This window comes from Parasteatoda tepidariorum, chromosome 10 (genome assembly GCF_982258835.1).
Source record: "Parasteatoda tepidariorum strain Cologne lab strain chromosome 10, Ptep-v5.0, whole genome shotgun sequence".
Classification (NCBI taxonomy): Eukaryota; Metazoa; Arthropoda; class Arachnida; order Araneae; family Theridiidae; genus Parasteatoda; species Parasteatoda tepidariorum.
The window spans coordinates 17,519,130-17,537,944 of NC_141764.1; the positions used below are offsets into that span (position 1 = coordinate 17,519,130).

Below are 18,815 nucleotides of genomic sequence, written 5' to 3' on the forward strand. Positions count from 1 at the left end.
CCACGAAATCACATTACTGATAGTCACATTACTGATATTCATCCAGTTTGCTCAATGATTAAAATATATTAATCATTTTAGAAAAACTAGCAGTTTTGATGTCCCATGATTTTAAGTAATTTTCATAACTGAAACAAAAATGCAAATAACATTTTTAAGCATTCATATTTACTTGCTGCTTTTTTGTATTAAACGTATGGACATAAAAATTAGTACTTTGAATTGTCTGTTTTAAATAAGATAAAATTACAGTAGCGCGCCGATTATCCGAACTGGTCGGGACCGAACTTGGTTCGGATAATGAAAAGTTCGGATAGTTGGAAAGTTGCTTAAAATCTAGTTTAAATGATTATTATTTATGCACTAACTTCCCTTCGCACTTTTACCAGGCTTTGGTCTGGCAGTACTATCTAAAATAGCTCTGGCGTGTTTAAAAAAATTTTTCTTTCAATTTTTAAATATTTTTCATTTATTTATTTTCTTACTTTTTTTTCATTTTGAATTATTTTTATCATATTTCAGCTTTTTATAATTTTTTTTTATCAATTACTGATTTTACCACACTTTTCTTTATTTTCCATTGCAAAAGAAATCCAGCAAAGACTTTTGTTTCAAAGAAGATGCTCTTTTTTGAGCAGCCATAACCCTTATTCTTTTCAAATAAATCAACTGAACTGGATCAACATCATTTTGACGTTCTAGCCAATTCATTGCAACATCCAATGAATTGCATGCTTCTATATGAGAAGGTCCACTATCTTGAACTTGACCACCAACTTTTCTGTCTGCGGAGTTCCGATTTTCATTCAAAATTTCAGCAACAATTTCATCCTCATTTAAAATTTGAAATACTGGGCCGTTTTCAGTGTCTCGACATCAGTCTTCTATTTCTTCTGCTGTATAGCATGACCTCTTTACATCAGGAAAATCTACTGGTTCAGAAACATCAGTTTCGTTTATTTTACTCTTAAGAATTTTATTCCAAGATTTAAGATTCCAAGCACTGTAATCACTAATCATTAACCATAAGTAACAACTACCCATCCCCTAATTGTAGAACTTCAGAACATATCTATTCCTAAACTCCTTCCTCATTCCAACCATTGTAGATAATTTTCTGTTGAAAGGGGTATGTAGGTTTAACTGTATAACTAACTACAATACATGTATGCATTGCTTGCTATAAGAAAACTGCTAAAAAAGGTTTTAAATTAAATATGGTCTTCAGATGTAGTGGATATTATTTATTCCTCTAAATTTAGCAAAATTGTAGATAAGTTAAAAAAAGTATTTTAAACTTTAAAAAAAAAAAAAAAAAAAGAAGAAAAAAGAAGGAAAGAAAAGAAGCGAATTCGGACGTAGTTCGGATAATTGGACGTTCGGATAATAAGGGTTCGGATAATCAGCGCTCTGCATTATATTTGATATTTTCTAGGAAAATAAAGCTTTATCAAAGTGCAGATATTTTGTTTATTTTCTCTCCTGTTGCTGGTTAATTATTTCAAATTTATTATTTTAATGTACATTTGATGTTTTATAATAGGATCGAATTACTTTTTTGAGTTTTATATAAAAAAAACTTTATTTTGTACCTGTCCAAAGGGAAGCAATAAATGTTATGATAAAATTTGACTTGGAAGATTTTCTATGTAAGACAAAGTTAGAAAATTTGCGCACATTCGACAAACAAAAAAAAATATTATTTTTTTCTAAACTTGCTCTGAAAAATGTCAACTAACTGAAAAGTGCCAATTGTTGTTGTGTTTCAATATTAAACAATAACATGTAATAATGCAAAGATGGCTCTTTTGGATCACCAGTCTTTACGGGGTAGGAGAGTAAAATAATAATTGTACTTAAATAACATTACTTAAAGTTTTTTTTATTTTATTTTTAAGACTTTTTCCTTAAGTGATTAAAAGGACAGAAAAATTCCAATTTCTCTATGTTAAGTAATCGTAAGAGCCGCCACTTCTGCTTTAATTACATTGCGTTTAATTTTGCTCAATTTTTAACTAACTATAAACTAAACTTGAAATTAGGAAGGTGTGGAGGATATGTACAGAAAGTGTGAAGGAATAAAAAAAAGTATAGTTAGTTCGAAATTAATTAACTGTTAAACTTGTAATGAAAGTACAACACTCTGTAGGTCACAAAAATGCAGCTACAGAGTTTATTTTTACTTATGAAATTAACATCATTGTTCAGCAAACTATGAAATTAACATTTTACTTATATATTTTTTTTGAAATCCTAATTTGTTCAAAAGCTATTACAGTTTTAAAAGCTTTTTTACAATTTCTTTCAAACTTTTTTTTTTTGCTTCATGTTGCATTTTGTTTCTCTGCGCATTAACTATAACTCTTAGAAACTAGAAAATACAAAAATAAGATTCGATACTTAGTTCGAGAATTATCAGCTGTTAAACTTGAAGTTAAAAAAAATCAATCCAGAAGATCTACTACCTATAGAAATACAACAACAGCGTTATCTTATCGCAGTTAAAATTATAATCAGCAAAGCAATAAGATTTAATAATAATACGCTTGCCTTATACTACATGCCAAATAATATTTTTTTAGCATTGTTGAGGTAGATTTTTGTTAGACTTTTGTTATTCGTAATTACAGACATTACTTAAAACTTCTTCAAGCCATTGTTTAGTGTTGTCTAAATAACTTTCGTCTTTTTCTTAGAAAAAATCAGTGCATGAGCTCTATAGCAGGAAAAGAAGAAATGGAAAAAGTTTTAGTATTCTTTGCATGTAATTATTGGACATATACTTTTTATTGATACATATTGATAAGTTAAAAACAGCTGTGGAAATTCAAATTTGATCTCATCTCAAATCTCACTATATAACTAAACTTAAATATTTCTTAAGAATGCTTAATTCTTTATATTTTGAGTTAGTTTATAGTAAAAAAAAATCTCCATTAATCCATTAATGCTGTGATTAACTTTGTATTTCTTTGATTTCATATTTTGATTACTGGGTAAATTTCCGTCAAATACAATTGGTTTATTTATTACATATTTCACCAATGCTAAAAAGTTGTTCTGGCTAAAAATTTTGCTGAAAACAATTTAATCATATTACTAGAGTTGGCAAATTGTTTGGAAAGATAAAATTCTTGCTCTGTTTATTTTAAATACTTTAGATAGTATATTTTGAAAATTATATTATTCAAGTTTGTTTCTTACATTTTTTCAATTCTAGTTAGAACCAATGCTAAATAGTTGTTATTACTGGGGTACTTTGCTTCCAAAAACTATAATTCTAAAAAAAAACGATTTTGTTGAATCAAATTTAAATATCTTAGTTATCTTCTTTTCGGAGATCGTATTTTCAGTATTTATTCAACATATTATTAATTTTAAATTGTGCAATTTTAAATAGTTGTTCGGTCATTTATATTTTGTTCTGTCTTTTATATTTGCCTGATTATTTTGCTTCAAGATACCAAAATATACAAATTTATTAGAAAGTCAAAGTTCTTTTTGACTCAAACTTAAATATGTTAGTAGGGAGACTCTCTACTTAACATTTTCTGATTTTACGGCATTTCTACATAGCTATGGAAGCTAATGGAAATGCCGAATTCTTAGAAAGGGGCAATAAATGATGCGAAAGTTCGGAGAGAATCAGCCAATGAGGATGAGGAATGTGGTATACTTTACGACTCAGCATCATCGAAATCCCGCCTACCAGGACATCGTAAAAATTTTTTCATCCCAACACATAAATCACATGAAGTTGACGCCAAAGTAACTTTACCAGAAAGCTTTGGGTTTCTTCCAAAAGCTGCTGAGTCAACAAAAGGATAGGAGGGAGGAGAAATTTCAGGGATTTTTCATCCTCCGCATCCCTTTTAAAATCCCAAAATAAATCAAAAGAATGCTGCAGTCATACGATAAGGTTCTCCAATGATTCCCAAGATTCCCTTCTTTTCCTCTTGCAACAGATTTATGGCATTTTTCTCCTATTTCTTCTGCCAAAAAGCTATTTACTAATTGCTTTGTAGTGCAACAACGACTCTACAGCGACTACGCTATTTTTAAGAATTTCACAAATTGAGACGTTGGAAAATGCAATGTGCATTGTAAATTCTCAACAATACATATTGTTGACAGCTTGAAGTACTTATTATGCTTAAATGCTTTTAAATATCTATTAACAAAACTTTTTATAGCAATATTCAATTTTTAAAGTATTGCATTGGACAAAAATACAATGGCGTCTGCTGCTGGACCTTGCCTAGTTGCTGGACACGCAATGAATAGACTATTGCAAGAAACCTTCTGTTATATACATTGTTGACGGCTAGAAGTGGCAATTATACTGAAATACAATTTGATATCTATATTAAAGTAATATATTACAATCTAGGTTGGGTTATTTTCAACAAAATAAAGCGTAGCTTTCAATTTGAAGCATAAGTTTCTGTAAAACTCAGTATACTATAATAATCTGAGTATTCAAGTTAAAAGCAATTTTAGTACATAAAACTTTAAAAATTCCATTTGAAGACTATATCATACTTTAAAAGCTGTTTTCAAATTTAAAAGAAAATAATTTTATTAGCTGTCGTAAAAATCTATTTAGATCCTATGCAAAGATTTGAAATGTGATAATGGTTTGAAAAGGTATATTTAAGGGATCTAAATTTAAAAGCATCTAGCAATTAAAAATTTGTAATATAAATACAATGGTTTTAAAAAATCCTTATAAGTCGTTTTTTTCCTGAATTATCAAGGTTTTAATACAAAGGTTATATGTAGTACAATGATGTGTGGTATATTACAATTTATGAAACATTGAAGCAAAAATAAGAAAAAATTGCCGCATTTCACAAAATATAGCATTCAACAAATTAAAATATTGCAGAGTGAGTTATGTGTTAGGTAGCACTGTGTAAAAAAAAAGCAAAATCCATAAAATGCTCTTCAAAATTTTGACTGAACCGTTTCCTAAGCTAGACGAACATTTCGTCAAATTGAGAAAATATTACTTTCAAAAAGTGAAAATTTCGTCGAAGCGTTAGGCTTAATCATGTATATTAATTAACATAATTTGTTAAAAACAATAATAAATAGCTTAAGAGCGAATAAGATATCAGTCATCAGCAGAAATTTAACCCTTAACTAACATGTTATATAATGCTGACTGTTTTAAAATACGATGAAATCAGATTAAAAAAATATTCGAAAACTCCCATACTCTAAGTTAAATGATGAGCAAGCAAGTGGTTTTCTCAAATGCATCAGAGTTCAAAAATCACTTTAATTAGTGATGAAATGCTTGTATAAAATAACTAAATACAGCGAAAGAATTGATCATGGAGAGTGGGATTACGACGCTACTCAATTCATTCGGAAAAACAATTCGGGTTTTGGCAAAAAATTGGTAAAAAATTTGGTAAAATAAGTAAACATGAGGAAAAAAAATTCAACTAGTTACTTTAGTTTTATTTTTGATTTTGAAAAGCTAGTTATAACTCAATAAATATTTACAACTCAAAGCAAGATTTTATAAATTAAAGCTCTATTTTTATCGTGTGTTGTTATAATATTTCATAAATCCGAAAAACAAACATCTATATCTTTTATAGCATAATTCTAGGGTAAAAATATCTGTGGTTAGAAGAGCGGTTTCTTTGAATCTTGTTTTATGATTCAAATAAAGCCTTAAAGATAAGACTTATTTACAGAGATTATTTATATTAAGAAATAAAACCACGAAGTTTCCTTGAAAAGTAATGAAGAAATATTCGGCAAAAATAACTTTTTTTTACTTTCGGCACAAATAACTGAATTTGAAAATGAAAATGTTAAGCTACTCTTTTACAAAAACGAAATTAAAAGTAAATATTCACTTTTATTAATTTGAACTTTTGAAAAATTATTTTACGATATTTTCAGTTTTTAAATAACTTGGTTTGTATTGAGAGCTTTTAATCATACGTCTATGATTACACTAAGTATTATCTAATAGATTTCAATTCAAATCATATATCTTAAAATCGCATTTTGAAATTTTGTAAATTTATCATTTTTGAAATGTGATTGATTACCATGCATTTATAAATGAAATAAAGTATTTAAAAATTAAATTTTTAAAAATTTTTGAAAATTAAAAACTTTCCTAAAAAGTAACTATAAAGTTTTTATACTTTTCGCTTATTAACACTTAAAACATAATTAATATCACACTGATGTCTAAAAGTTGAGCATACTTATACATACACGTCCGGTGTAAATGTACACTTTACTTTCGAACGTAAATGTATACTATCTTTATCAGTAAATTTAATTATTTACAATAAACATTACCAAGTAGAAAATGAAAAAAGGAGAGTTTCATTAAAAACATAGATGAAGCTAAAGTTTTAGAAAAATATAGTTTAATGCTTTATTTTTAATGTTTATTCTTTAATTTTACTGTTAAGCGATTTGTGGTTAATAATAAAAATATTATCGAATGCCTCATGAGAAAAATTGGAAGGTCAGCCGAGTAATAAAAATTTTACATTTTAGAAAAAAAATATAGATTTATTCATTATTTAAATTAAGGTGAAAGAAATTAAGTGATTCATTTAAAAACAAGATTTTAGAATTTTTTTTAGAGAATAATAAATGTTTTATCTATTTCTAATATATGCATACCGTATGTATAAATACATGTTAATTGAAAATGTATACTGTAGGATAAAAACAATTTTGATTACTTTTGCATGAAATTTTTTTTTATGTAGCAAATTCTTGATTTAAAACTGTCTACATTGCAGCCTACACTGAAGTTCCTTAATTCTAAATTAATAATTACTATATACTGTACTTGAGTTTGTTGTTTGAATCTAGAACATTTATAGCGAATCACGAAAAACAATTAATGACAAAAATGAATAATGTTAATGCTAATAATTTATATACATGGCAGGTACTTTGATACATAGTGAAATTAAAAATATTATATTTCGTTTAGAGTTTACAATTTGCATGACAACAGATCTGTAAAAACTATTGAAAACTTCTATTTAATTCAATATCAGATTTGAGTTAGAAGATAATAGTTTTAAGTTACAATTAAATCTGCAGAAAAATAATCTTTAGCATCCTTAATATTATGATTTTGAGAAAATTTTCCTTGAGGAGCAAGCATTAAGCCTCCTTAATAACATAAAAAAGCAGGTTTTTTTAATGAAACAAAAACATTCTAAAGTTTAGAGAAAGGTGGAACTGAAGCTCATGCTATACAAATTGAATTTCATTAATTAAGAAATGGGATAAACATAGAAAAATTGATCTGATAAAAGTATTTAAAAACAAAAGAACGTATTATTTTAAGACTTTCAGAAACACTTTTGTCAGCTTTTGTGTAAAATCATATAGTTATGACGATCTATGAGCTATATTATGATTTTTCTGCACAGATTAAAAGAGTACAGTTTCTTTTGTAAGAAAATATTTTTATACTAATGCTTATTTTGTTTTGTTATTAGGTCTCTGAATGAATCATGATAGAATGATTTTTATTGATGATCATCAGTAAATGAACTCTGAACGAATTTGAAAGTCCTTCGATCATCTGCCAAATCTTATTGCTGTACTGCTACTACTCGTCCTCCATAATTGGCTTTGAAAATATCAATGAACTTATTATTTATCAGAAGAAAACTAAAGGAGCCAGCTACGAGTTATCGAAAACAGCAAGAATATATAAAAAGTAAGCATTCTCACATATAAATATAATAATTCATCTGTATCGATGAATCATCTATAACGTGATATTTCGGCATCGAAAACTAAATACGATTTAATTTTGATACAACCCAGAAGACGAATAAAAATACTGAACAAAGTTTTAAATTGCGAATAACAATACTGAAAAGTAAGTTTTTAAATTCTAATAAAGTTTAAATTAATCTATTATCAATACGCCAGTTATTACATAGCTTTTATATAGAAATAAAAATAAAGGAAAATCAACTGAAACACTGCAAAAAAACTGGAAATTTTTATTAATTTCTACCTAAGAACTTTTTGTTTAGTTTGAAAAATGTTAAATATCTATCTATCTATATATATATATATAAATATATATATATATATATATATATATATATATATATATATATATATATATATATATATATATATATATATATATATATATATATATATATATATATATATATATATATATATATATATATATATATATATATATATATATATATATATATATATATATATAATATATAATATATTATATATATATATATATATATATATATATATATATATATATATATATATATATATATATATATATATATATATATATATATATATATATATATATATATATAATATATAATATAAATATTATAGAACTTACTGCAAAGTTTCAAAAAAATCATAATGTTAAATTCTAACGTAAGATGCTTTTACCTTATATTTACTATGCTCAAAAATATTTTATTTTAATTCATGAACATAACAGTTATTTTAAACCAAAAAACTTTATGTTTTATTTAAAAAATTTAAAAATCAGTAAAATTTTAAAACAGAACGCAAAATGGAAAAAAATTTAATATCAGCATCATTAAGCAATAATACATTATCCTTTTATTTGTATTCAGAAAATCATTACACTATCTTAACGCATTTTGCTTCGCAAATCGAAATCCAAAATGAAATGTGAACTACCTTAAGCAATTTAAATAATAAGTTAGAATTAAAAAACGAGCAAAAACGCAATTCTAAAGATATGTGTGTTAGCAAAAACGGCACTTCATCTGGAGTCACACTGTCGGCAAACAAATTGGAACTTTTCTGCAGTCAGTGGTAAAACCAAACTGACTCTCATAAAATGCTGACACTGATAAAATTTAAAAGAATATGTCAAAATTATGTATAAAAATTTTTTTGACAGTTTAAATTGGAATTTGAGAACTGTATTTAAAAAAAAACCATAAAAGGAAGTAAATTGAACAATATTTTCGATCGAATCCTGATGATAATATCGTGCATAAAAGTCGCTATATGATTTTTAAATTAAAAATAAATTACAAATTGAGTCAGAATTTGCAACAAGTTTGAATACAGTCATAAGTAATTTTTTTTTAAATTATGATCCACTAATTAAGCAGAAACTGTGTTTAAAACACAGATAAAAGACTTTCAATCCTTATACTTAAGTAAGAAACATTTAATTGCAAAATTACAGTTTTTAAATTTATAATTAAAAGAAATCACTCACGCTTTCTCAACAATATTCTTTGGTGGCCGTCGAGGAAGGCAAATGATAAGACAGGATGTCCGACCTTTGCTTGCGTATTTATATCGGCAACACTCTTTTACGATTATTTGCCGAGTAACTGACACAGGAATAACCCTGGAACGTGATAAAAAGGGAATATTATGAAAGTGTGATAATAATTTCAGACTTCATAAAATATATCATATTAATGTGTGTTCTTCTTCATGTTATGAGTAGTAAAATCTAAAGGTTCAACACCCGACTTCCTTAAACACCTCATTTTAAACCTCCAATGATATTGACGAGAAAATTTCTCATTGTTAATTAAATGTTCAGTTAATGGTTTTAAATTATTATTCATACAACTCTTTTTACTATTACTTTTCTCTTATCATGATGATGTTTGATTGAGAGTGTGGTTGAAGTTGGTTTAAAACTAAATAAAGAAAGACAAAATAAAACATTCCTCAGATCTATGTTGATAATTACTCAATTCTAGATAATTGCTGATAATAAGATCAATTACTGCCATTAATTTTAGGGATAATTTATCCTGAGAAGCAAAAACAGAAACAAAAAAAAAGAAAGGAAAAGAAGGAAAAAAACTGCTCAAACATACATTGTTCTACGTCACGTAAAATCCACAAATAAGGTTTATATACGCTAATTTTTACTCTTTGCTTATCTTTTTTATTATTTTGTGTAGAATAAAATCAAAAGTGTATGTGTTATTTTTCTTCATTTAGTAAATCCTCGAGGATCAGTTGCTTTTTTTTTTTTTTTTTTTTTTTTTTTTTTTGCCTGTTTTGTTCTTACCTGTTGCAATTTCTCCTGCTCTCAAGGTTAAGACATTCTGTTTACAGCTCCGATTTCAAGTTTTCCTGTATATTTCGTACCTGCTGGTTGAACATTTTCATTATTCTCAAAATTAAGACACACTGCTTACAACTCTGATTTCACGTTTTCTTGTATGTTTTGCATTTGCTGGTTAAAATTTTTGCTGTTCACCAAGTCAGTACTTTCTTATGACTGAATACTTTAATCAAAATAGTGTAGGGTTAATTAAAAACTGTCGGTTTTACTTTTTTAAATATTTATCTTTGTCATTTCTCGAGCATCGGTTGCTTTGTTTTTTGCCTATTTTATGCTATCATTTGCAATTTTCGTAATTCTCAAAGCTCAGTCATACTGTTTACAACTTTAACTGTAATTTTTCTTGAATGCTTTATGCCTAGTGTTTGCAAATTTTGTTGTTCAGAAAGTTAATTTATGCTGTAAAGCACTTATTGCAATATTTCTTGCTCGCCTTTTACTTATTGGTTGCAATTATTTTTTTTGTCTATAAAGTTGCACTACTTTTTGCAACAATGATTACAATGCTTCTGGCAAGCGTCGCTTGATTGTACTTTTTATTTAAGTGGCTTCATTTCCGCAATATTCCTTTCGAGTAAATGTGAATAATGTCAGTATTTTCAACAAAATGTGGCTTACTTTTTTTTAAAAAAAACATTAAGCTTTTTAAAAAAACAAATACATTAATAATTTAAAAGTATTTCGATTTGGAATTGGGTTTCAGATTTTTGGAATTTAGATCCAAAATCAAATTTGTTTTTAAATATTAAAAAATCATAATAGTATTCTTTTAAATATTTTATTAATGTAACTTACGGATGTGTGTGTTAACTTCAATAGTTACTTCATGTTACTTTATGTTACGTTTCTTATATTACGTTATGTAATTTACTTACTTTATAACGTCGAGTTTCCCATCATCTTCTAGGAGAATAAAAACAAAATTATAATTAAAGTGTTTATTTAAAAAATCATAAGCATCATTGCTTTGGTTTAATCGAGTCTGTCACTAATTAAAAACTATTGCAAAGATTTAAATTTAGTTGAGATTAGTATCAAATATATAATAAATCATTTTATTACTTTTAATACATTTATTGTTGTGGGAAATAAGAATATGTTGTGGGAATTTTCGGATCAAAATCCTTCGGAACTAATACTCGACCAATGCGGCTCCATCCAAGTCATGTTCCGGTCTTTGCTGAAAATGTTTGTTCTTCTCACTCAAGTTAAGTTCTCGAATATGTCACCAGTTAATTATCGATAAAAAAAATTTAAACAGTCAAATTTTAATTCCGCTAAAAATTATTAACATCCACCTAAAATATTTTTCGAATCAATAGATTTTGAGTTTTTGAAATTTAAAAAAAATCACAGTATTTTAGATAGTATTTTGAAAAAATATTCAATTTTTTATGTGCATTTATGCTTATTAAAAGTTTTTGCTGTGTGATTAAGAAGATATTATTCTCATTTGCGTCAATATTATGGCTTGCTTAAATACAGTTACAAAAAAAAGAAAAAAAACTAACGTTATATTCTTGTTTCCTTTTTTTTTTAAACAAAATGTATCAACAAGATCTTCCTTGTGACATTTTTTCTTATTCTCAGCGTATTAAAAAACCGTTATAAATGAAAATTAGATATGGTTATTCAAACTGTTTGGCTATTCTAACTGTAACTTTTTATAATGAGATATAGTTATTCTAACTGTATCTAAATTTCACCGTGATTGTGGATCATGTTCTCCAATCGCAGTCAGAAAAAAAATAAACTTCTTTTTGGAAAATTTAAACTTTTTTAGGCAGATTGTTTTCTTTTCCCTTGTTTTCAGAATTGTTGAGTTCACAATTTAGAGCTTTATAGTTCAATATTGTTATGGCAGCAAATAAGGAATTGATTAGCCCTTTAAAAATAGTTATGCATTTAAAAACACGTTTCATTATCAAAATTTATATATTTAAATATTGTTTTGAAGAAAATAACTTCATAAATTCGTTTAATGAATAATTGAATTCCGAATTCTGTTGCTAATAAAAAAAATCATGTATCTTAAAAACGTGCGAGTGCGTAACTATGCATTTTTATCCGCTTTCTAATATATTCTTTAAAGATATCAAACATTTAATGTTGTTTTGTCTGTATGAAAACACTTTAGAGCAAAGTTTGAACCTATTTTTTCAGTGTAACGAAGAAATATCTGCTTTAATCAAATTTTATCTTCCATTCAGTCAACAAAACTGATAAAATTTAAAACTTAATTTGTTTGGCAGTGATGGTATTGAGTGTTAAAACATAGTTTTATTTTTTTAGCATATTTATTCATTGTGTTTGTGATTTTGGCAGAAAAAAAAGTTTAATTTTAAGAATTGATACATGCTTACACAAAAATGATCCACTTGCCACTCATTATTCTCTGAAATAGTTACACGCTCTGAAATACTCTTACAAATTATAATATAGTCAAAAATACTTTTGATTTGTCATAAAATAAAATACAATAATAAATAATATAAATTTTCTCTTTTAGAAATATTTAGAACTATTATGTAGCAAGATTTGTTTCTACTTTCAGGATGGTGCGTTTAAATTAATAAAGCAGTAAAAAAAGCAGAGTATCGATGTCATAAAATTCTAACATAAGTAATCTTTTTAATTATTTCTATTTAAAAAATGCATGATAATAATTTAATTTAGACTACCCTGGCCTAAATCAAGTAAAATCTATAAAACTCTATATTGTTAAAAAGACATTTGAAAATATAAATGATATGATCTGAAAATTTACGTTTTGTAACGATTTGAAAATTTAAGAAATCTAGGTATTACCAATTATTCTGTCATAAAAAATGTGTAAAGATTCAACAGTTTCAGGATCATCATTTGTATGAATTGTTACAATGACATGTGTGAATTTATACACAATTGGTACATCAAAATCTTTTAAAAATGAATAAATGAAATTACTAGCCTGTTTTGAGAAAACTAAAGACAACTTACATTGTTAGAAAGTTTCATGTATATTTAGCTTTGTCAATGAAATTTACTTCAACATTAATACGTTACCAATTTAAACCATATTATCATAGTTATTAAATTGATAGTAAAATACTATTGTAAACTTCAGAAAACTTGAGTGAAATTTGAGTGACATAATGCATACGAACCAATTTTTTCAAGAATGTAGTTAAGACATTGCATGATTCGAATATTAGATTTAAGACTTTAAAGTTCCCTAAAATGATAAAATATAAATAAAAACGTACAAGACACTTTTTTGAGGTTCTTTCTGTTGTATAAATTTTTGGAACTTGTAATTCGATTTAATTCAATTTTGATCAAAACTATTAAACAAAGTAAATATAAATTTCTTTTGTCATGAATTTATCTATTGTAGAAAAATGTTGTCTTTTTTTTTAGGGAATAAATCTACTTCATTGTTCCCTAAGCCACAAATGATTGAAAAGCATAGAAGAGATGTGAATTTAATTTGTAGTCGGCTTCATTTTCAATAACGAGTTTAAAAGGTAAAACTTGCAGTTCTATGTAGCTTATTTAATAATAACTAGCAAAATATTGTAATGAATGTTATTACCAATTAAAATATTTTGAACTTTTTTCTATCAATTTTCAAACATATTTTAAATTTTTTTCTGCTTTGAATAAGAATTCAGGAAACGCTAGAAATGTAGTGAGGTTTTAAGTTTGTAAATCACTGTCAAGAATATAATATTAATGTGTGTGATATAAAAAAGCGATTGAAATATTCACAAAAAAAGAGTGCAATATTTGGAAAAAGGAAAAAAAAATATTTTAAATTATACAAGAAAAGGTAATGCATTTTATTCTATAAAACCCATGTTTTAGTATGTCTAGAGTATAATCAAGCCCATTTCAAGAGTATAAACAAATTTTTTAGCAATTAAATTGTATTATTATCATAATTTAAAAAGAGAAAGCAAAAGAAACCAAAAAATTATTCGGGATTTGTCCAGAATAATCAGTTTTACATTTTCCTGTGCTGCGTCAAAAATTTCTCATTCTTAATTTATTTCTTTTTATTTTTTAGATATTGATTAATTTCATCATAACAGACGTACAAATTTCCACAAGCAAAAATTTATAAGGTTGATGTATCTAATCATTTTATTTACTAACAATTATAAACTTATTATAATGTATCCTTTATTTGAAAAATAACTCTGTAGAAGTGTTTTATGAATTGAAAGTTTTTTTTTCCACATTATACATGAACAAATATTTTTACTGTTACATGTAGTTTAAAACTTTGTTTCACTCTCCCTATTTTAGAAAAAAAAATTGGTTGAGTACATTTTATTTTCAATGCATTATTTAATTTTATGAATTTTATTTATTTATTTCTTTTTGTTAACATTTTCTTGTTTGTACTTGCTGTTTAATCTACGTATAATACTGTATTTGAAATATAAGAAGAACTTTAGATAGCTTTAACACAAATCTGTGCACAAAAGAATATTCCCTCAGATTCGCAAAATGTAGTTTTATAAGTTTCTTCATTTTATTGATAGAAAATTCAGTTTTCACACTTTTTTAATGGTACAAGAAAAATTTGAAATTTGAAAACAGGCTTTATAATTTTAATTTAAATTATGTGATAAAAGCGTGTTTTAAAAGCATGTTAAAATAATATTTTTTTATTTAATGAGCGTTAAATTTTAAATGGAAATATGGAAGAAAATTCATGAAAATTTCGATAAAATTAATGAAAATGTTTTGTATAAAATTTCTAAAATGGTAAAAACGTTTATTGTTCATTTTGTTCATTTTATTACAGTACGTCTTTCAAAAAGAAATTAATTATCAAATATAGTTAATCTACTATGTATGACTAAAAGCATATAAATTAAACTGTGTATGTTGCAATTTCAATAAGTTAATAATAGTAAGTAATAAAATTTCAATTTCAACTCAAAAAGTTTTCTTCTCAAATTGAGACATAATTATACTTTTCTTTAATTTTTAATAAAAAGGGTTGTCAATTGGTAAAGTTTCAAAGATTTTTATATAGTTATTAAACTTTCATTACAAACTATGGATTCAGAAAACACAATTAGTAAATAACACTTTCTTACAATTATTTATTGAAAGATTCAAAACATTTCACTTTCCTTTAAATACTAAGGTATTGAAGATATTTTATTTCAATACCTTCATTGAAGTGTAGTATAAATTCATAAAATAAGTTGCTTGTAAAGCACTAACAACTTATTTTATGAATTCATCTTTCATTTTAATTTGATATACATTGTTATTATCAGTTAATTTATCTTTAGATTATTATTATTATTAGATTCATCGATTTATCAGTTAAACGGTCAAACTTTATTTATGGATTTTTCAACTGATCGTAATTAGTGTTTGTTATAATTGATTATGATTATCAGAATTGATAAAACTGTAATGGTTACGTTAAATGATTTTTTTTTCTATTTCAGGGTAATATTTTGGAATCCATTGAAATATGGCTCTGAAATTACAGACGTGATAGCACTTTTAAAAGAAAATAATGAAATCTGAGTGCACTTTATTATTATTGTTTAACTTTAACTTAAAATAAATATATTTTCATTGAAAACAATTTTGATAGTTCTATCTATTTCTCTATTGAACGTGTTATATTAAAAAAAATCAAGTCGTGAAATTTAATAAATTATTAATGTTTATTTTTATATTTGGATGTTTGTTTTCTTGAATGCTTATATTAAAGAAGTACTTCCTTAATTACTTAGTTAAAAAGTATTTTAAATAGCCGAAAATATTTTAATGTTTTCAAACTTAAAGAAGCACTAATTGTTTCTGGCTTAAAAATAATTAAATATTTTATCCAAATTCTACATATTCATTAAATCTGTGATAACTATTCGAAATGTTTAGTTTTAAATAAACATCAATTACTAAAGAAGTTAATATAAAATGTCCAATATTTGGAGAAAACATAAATTTAATAATTTATCTTCTTAGTTGAAAATTCTACATTTCAACTATATTTAAGTAAAGATGTGCTTAAGATAAATATAAAATTTTATGAATGAATGATATTAGTTGAAGAAATAAATACAGACGAAATCAGAAAAATATGCACATTCATGAATTAAAACTAACATGCAAAAAAAAAAAAACTGAATTATTAGCCTAGCAAAAGCTTATTAAGCTAGAATTAATTATTCCAAATATTTTATAAATATCTGATTTCTTTATAGACAGCATTTCTTGATACATTTCTTTATCAACAACTGGTGTTGTAAATTATAAATCTACCATTATTAAATTTAAGCATTTTATGAAATTATGAAATAAATGACGTGCATTAATTTTACCTGACGCATCATCTGCTGAAGAAACATTAGCAGTTGGGGGTGTTGGTATCATACGCTTCATCACAATGACATACAATCAACAATACGTCACAACATTATTGTCTGTTGTATTCTTTGCTCCGATTGGTTGTTGGTGGCAGGCGTCGATATCTTTGGATCATTAAATTACTGATCATAGAATACATGTGACTAATAGCTGATGTGATTACGCTCTTTTATCGATTTTTTATAGTTTACCCCCCTGATTTTACTTATTCTTTTTTTTATATTTCACATTGAGTTAACGGCAAATATTTGTTCATTTTTAAATTTGTTAGCCCAAGCAAATGCTTCCTCTCCTAAAAAATGAGAAATTTTGTTTCCACATTCATATGTAGTAAGTATTCTACTTAATATTGCTGTTATTTATGATTTATTAAAAAGAATTATGAGGAACTAATTAGAAATTCAAACTAATCCCTATGAAGTTGCAGTATAAAATATTTAATTGCTGAAAATAATGATAGATTTAAATAAAAATAATATTACATAGCAAGTCAGATAAATATTAATTTTACTAATGAAAGCTAAATATCTTTAAATCGATGCAATTAAAATGCATATTTTCTATATTTTATAATCATAAATTATTATTATTTTAAATTATCAAATTTACGAGACATTTTTTAATAGAAAATTCACGTGATTTAAAGAAATGACGTTGATTTATTTGCATTTCGATAACAATATACTTTTCAACTTCTATTCCAGTTCTTTAAATTTTTTAATAGGTTCAGCTATTGTGAACACACACTTATGACATGTATCTTTAAAAAAAATTTTGTTACTGAACTCTTTAAACATAATAAGTAATAAACTCTTTAATAGACATCACCATAATACTAGAACGTTACTGAAACCCTTTAATATAACCTATGCTAAGTAATTTTTAAAAATATCAATGAACAGAACGAAATTTTCAGTTAATTGATTCCTAATTTTCATGTAAATAGTTACTAACTGGAAAACAACATTTTTAACTCGTATATCATTAAACCTACTTTTAGTAACGTTATTTTCAATCTTATTGAATTCTTGCTTTGTTTGATTGTATTTAATTGATTACTCTTCATAAACATTTAGCAAGAATAGTGCTTATTGAAAAGGGATCAATTTTCTAAAATAGGTTCCACTAAAGCATTTAAATGGCAGATAAAGTTAAATAATTCTATATATATTAACTATTTATAACTATCTTTTAACATTTCTGAATTAATATTGCTGTTTAACATTGAATAAATCTCTAGTTGTAGTTAATTTCTAAGTGTACAAATTTGTTAAATGAAATAAATATATTGAATTTAACAAATCTGAGTGTATTTTCATTTAAAAATTAAAAAGAAATTAAAAGGCATTTCGTAACTTTAATGAAGAAGTTAAGGGGGTTATAAAAGATAAAATATTTTTCCTATATGCATTGCACATTAAATGCTGAAATTAGAATTTGGGTGAATTTTGAAAATTTTGATTAGGTACTTTATATAATTTAGATAAAATTTTGATTTAATAATTTAGCGATAAAAGTTTTAAACCACATGAATACATGAAATTATTAAAGAAGCATGCCTGTTGATGCAATATCTAACAATATGTGTCTGACTAAATTTACAAATAGAAAAAGTTTTTTAAAAAAATCTTTCAAAAAAAATAACGTAATGTGTAAATTACGCTATAAAAAAAGTAAAGCGTAAATATTCATGATATTTCAATTTCTATTTTAATATAACTACATTTATAAGAGCAATCTCTTAGAATTCTACTATGCTTTATAAAAAAATGTTCATTCAATACTTAATTTTTAACATAAAACTAGAATATGTTGAAATACATTTAAAAAAAAAACGTTTTTTAACCGTTGTTTTTTTTTTTTAAATAAAAAAAAAACTTTGTGTAAAAGTTCTATATTTATAATTTATCATCCCAAAATATATTTAAACTATATAAAAGGACATTAAAGACAAAAAACATTTAACGTTTAAACATTTTTAAATTGTTTAACACATTTACATCGCTGTAACCAAATATGCTATGTTATTTTGTTATTGCATAAAATGTAGAAATTACAACCTGTACACATGTACATGTATTTTCTGTAATGATATGTTGTAATTTTTGTACGAATATTAAGTTATGTGTTCAAGTATTGATTGATTAATTTTTTGTCAAATGATTAACGCAAGCTTTGACTGCGAATCTAAGGGCATTAAATCACTTGCAAATGGTTTAAAAATTCTGCACTTTTTTACAGGATTTTCCTTCAAAATGTACTAATTTTTAATTCCCTTTCCAAATTTATTTTA

The 18,815-nt window shown here is 25.3% G+C and overlaps 2 long non-coding RNA genes across 2 annotated transcripts in view; both read left to right on the forward strand.

The window, feature by feature from the left end:
• Positions 1-6,631: 6,631 nt before the first annotated feature.
• LOC139426298 (uncharacterized) lies at positions 6,632-15,743 on the forward strand. The gene is made up of 3 exons (XR_011637521.2): positions 6,632-7,726; positions 13,538-13,644; positions 15,595-15,743. It is a non-coding gene; the product is annotated as an uncharacterized LOC139426298 (long non-coding RNA).
• Positions 15,744-16,733: 990 nt separating this feature from the next.
• LOC122269152 (uncharacterized) overlaps positions 16,734-18,815 on the forward strand; it is a 40,744-nt gene continuing 38,662 nt past the window's right edge. The window contains exon 1 of the long non-coding RNA XR_006225004.3: positions 16,734-16,852. This is a non-coding gene — a long non-coding RNA (uncharacterized LOC122269152). The remainder of the gene's footprint in view (positions 16,853-18,815) is intronic.